We start from the raw sequence: 4,190 nt of genomic DNA, 5'->3' as shown, positions 1-4,190 counted from the left end.
ACATTTGGGGTGAGGGCTGCAGGGTTTGTGACCCTTTTTGATTTTTTGGTGATGAGGCAACAGAGCTAGGCTCCAGGAATCTTGTGTTCAGTCTGAAGTTACCATCCTCCACCTGGGTGGGGGCTCCACTTCTGTAGAAGAACTCAAAGACATTGTTACGCATATTTCTTTGAGTAGGAACCAGGACCCTGTCTGGAGGCTGTACCATCATTTGATTGTTTCTCCTCTGTTTCTGTATCCCCTCCCTTCCCTGCTTAGCAATTGTTTGAATCCACCCTTTGGAACTCAGGGAAGGTCAAGGAGGCGGAATGAAGCCCATATCCTACAGACAAGAAATGGAGAACACAGAACAGATCTCTACTCCAGAGCCCCACAGAGTTCTACTCAGTTTTAATTTAGGGAACCAGGCAACTATGACTGTGATAACGTCCTATCAAAATGGAGCATTGGACTGCCTCAGCTTGGAGGACAGACACTGAATTGGAAGTATTTCTGAGTTCCAAGTTCTAGATCTGAGTCTTATATGGTTAGAATCTCAATCCCTTGGTCTGCCCCATTTTGCTGTAACAGACCCAATTAGAAGTAGTTGGAGGAGTGATAACCGGAATTTAGTAGACAAAATAAATCTCATTTCTTTTTAGAAGAATAGGCCTGAAACCCAGTCTGGACCTGGCACTTCGGGGAGACTTGTAGCCAGGTAGTCAGTTGCCTAGTTTTATAAAAAGTAAGCAGACATTGTTTTGAGAATGGTGGCATCCAAGCCTGACACGACTCAGAAAACTCAAGTGTTGAGCAATACAAGGTCTAACCTGAAAGCACACCCATAGCATCGCCTAGTTATTTCTCAGGATATCTGAACCATAGCTACTCTATTTTGATTTTTAATTCTAAACTTTTCCTTAATAGCCAAAGCAGATTTCACCGTTAATGACATCAGTGTTTCTCTAGGTATGAGAAGATGCAAGAACTGGGACTCAGAAAATCTTCTTCTGAAAAGATCTAACTATCTGAAGGTCTGTTCTGCCAGTTTTTCCCAGAGCACAGAGTGTCTCATTCCTGATTTTCACCCTAAATTCCTTTCAGGGGCATTGAAAGTCAGCAGTTGCAGCGGCCATGATTTAATCTTTGTAGATGTAGATGGCAAGTGTCTGTCTTCAGTTGGCAGAGCCCCTTTTTGCTCATAAACTTGACCATGATTTTGAGGGGGGCATTTCATGACCATTTTATCCCATGGTGCTGAGAATGTCCATTCGCAGGTTTGGCAAAGACTTTGTTGACAGGCCACTCAATGTGCTGTTAGTGGACTAGGCCATAAAACAGTATCCAAAATTCTCTGGACCACCTGTCTTACTAGCCTCTTGGTCCAGGAAAATATTCCCTCTTGTTGCTTCTTCCCATATCTAGAGTTACACTGTTACCATCATTGATCTCATATGGAACTATATATTATTCTATTAGAGGCCTCAGACACACATTTGACAGTGTAATAAACAACAATTTTGTAAAACAGGTGAAATACAAATAACATCGCCAGCAGTATTAGTAAAGTCACAAGTAAGACTTAAGTTAAGAGCTTCCATTAAATGTAGCCCAGTATATCTCAGGTCATCTGACCTAGTCTGTTCTGTAGACTCTTTATCTTCCAGGGAAGTTATATATTGGCACCGTCTATAAGGCACATAGCCCAGTTTTCTAGTGTTATTAGATTGATTGTCCTCGCTGCTGCTGCTGCTAAATTGCTTCAGTCGTGTCCGACTCTGTGCGACCCCATAGACGGCAGCCCACCAGGCTCCCCCGTCCCTGGGATTCTCCAGGAAAGAACACTGGAGGGGGTTGCCATTTCCTTCTCCAGTGCATGAAAGTGAAAAGTGAAAGTCAAGTCGCTCAGTCATATCAGACTCTTAGCGATCCCATGGACTGCAGCCTACCAGGCTCCTCCGTCCATGGGATTTTCCAGGCAAGAGTACTGGAGTGGGGTGCCATCGCCTTCTCCCAGATTGATTGTCCTTAGTATGATTTAACTTTAAGCCTAAATTACCATAGCCTGGTGTTATCTATATAAATCCATCCCATAATTGTGGGAGATTCTTTCCTCCTTTGCTGAAACATTTCTTGTTGCTCTGATTGAGCTTGAGTAATAGAAAAAAGCTCAAATTTATGGCCAGAGTCAGAGAAGGCATTATTAATTGGCCTGGTGTGGTGATCCCATCTAGTAATATCACAGTGACCTCAATATGACTATAATTTTTTTTTAATTAAATTTTCTCAGGGCCAACCAGTTAGAGTCTTGTAGTCGAGAAATTTACCAAGGTAACCCAGAACTAGACACAGGTAATTGGCCACAAACCCAACAATTGAATTGATTTCTAAAACTAGCAAAGAATCAGGCCTATGATAGAAAAGCATTTGATTTATATGCAAAGGTCTAAGAAGTCAAGAAAACATAAATGATCATATGAACCAGGTCCAGCATCTTGGGCAAGCTGTCTACCTCTGATGTTGTCGTCTTCTCATCCTGGTGTAGTGTAGTTTCTCCTGCTTGAGCATCATTTTAAGGTAAGATCAGGTTAGCTGTCTTCTCTATAGACCAATCCAGTGTAGGGGCCTTTGGAAGTGGGAATTAATCTAAGAGTTAATTTCCCTTCAGTTTCATTGTGCATGAGCTAGTTAAGAGTACCTGATAAAAAAGTCCTTCCATCCAGGTTGGAGACAGTCCCTTAAATTATGTCTTTTTCCAGTCCTGGTTGCAGGTCATGAGGCATCTGATATTCATCCAAAGATAGACTACTGAGATAAGCTTCAGAAACAAACTTAGGGTGTTCTTTAAGAATTCAGTTAAATTTACATTAATATCACGTAACAGCAAAGAACTATCTAAGAGATGAGTCCTACAGATGCAGACCTCCATTAACAAACTGGGATTCAACATTTTTTTGAAATGTCTTTTTCTCCCTAAAGTTACCCTCATTTTTATCAAATATAACCAAAGTAAGCCTAGTTTGTTTGCAAAATAGGTCTGTTCTCACTAATTTTGGTCTGATGATTTATATAACCATAATTGATTGCAGACTTTTTATTTTGCTGAAACATTTATAGAATCTCAGACTGAACTTTTAAAATAAAACAGGGCTGGGAAACTCACACCAAAGGCTTATCACAGATTTTGCCTAACAAATCTAGGTGAATTCTTCCCTTTTTAAGGTCTCAAAAATTTCTTGAGACTTTTGTACCCGTGAGATAACCTTCCTAACTTATTTGATAAACTTACTGGAAACCTAAGAATTTCCAATTTTTGGAGGAGTCAGATAGAAAATATAATTGTTTTGTTTATAATGTTTAATTTTACCAAAGTATTGTCATAATTAGTTTGAGAGGAAGGTTTTCCCTACTCACTGAAAACATAAGATTCAAACCCGTAATTTTTCAGATAGAAACTGTAAAAGTTATAAGCATATTCGCTGGTTCATTCAGTCCTTTTGTTAACTTTTGTGAAGTCATCAGGTTTTCCATTAGAATACCAGGACATATCAGAATGTTAAGAACTCCATATAATTTCTAGGATATCTGTATTAGTAATTTACCATACATTATAACACGAGCAGATTTATTACTCATTTGATAATCTTTTTCATGTAATTTAACCAACCAAATAAACACAGTTTAATATCTCTCTTTGGGATGTTTCAGGGGCCCTCTGAAGCACCCCAAAGTTAGCTAGAGGTCAAAAGAACTTCAAAAGAATTCTATTTAGGAAGTTTTATGGAAAAGATCAATTAAAAGGGTTTAGAACATTGGGTCAGATTTAGTCAATGCTGATGGGTGTATCATTTAGCTTGTTGATCTATCACAATAGGCCTAAATACCAAGGCTCAAGGTCTAGTAAAAGTCAGCTCTGCCATCTTGGACCCAGTTGACTCTAACCAGTTTTCTTATGGCTGTGTCATTTCTAATGAAATCCACTTATCTAACTAATTGTAATCCAATTTTAGAAAATCCTGATCATGCATAACTCTTTTTAGTATTTTTTCATACCTTTTTCTTTCTTTTTCTTTTTTTACTGAAAACACACTTCCTACATTCCTTTAGCAACCAAGAACAACTTTATAGTAGCATTTTATAGATTGGTGAGCATAAATACCAGTGATAATTTCTAAAACTCTTGTTTTCTTAGAACATTTTAGGATGGCACC

This window comes from Bison bison, unplaced genomic scaffold (assembly GCF_000754665.1).
Source record: "Bison bison bison isolate TAMUID 2011002044 unplaced genomic scaffold, Bison_UMD1.0 scf7180017864133, whole genome shotgun sequence".
Lineage (NCBI taxonomy): Eukaryota > Metazoa > Chordata > Mammalia > Artiodactyla > Bovidae > Bison > Bison bison.
Note: the sequence above shows the minus strand (reverse complement) of the source record.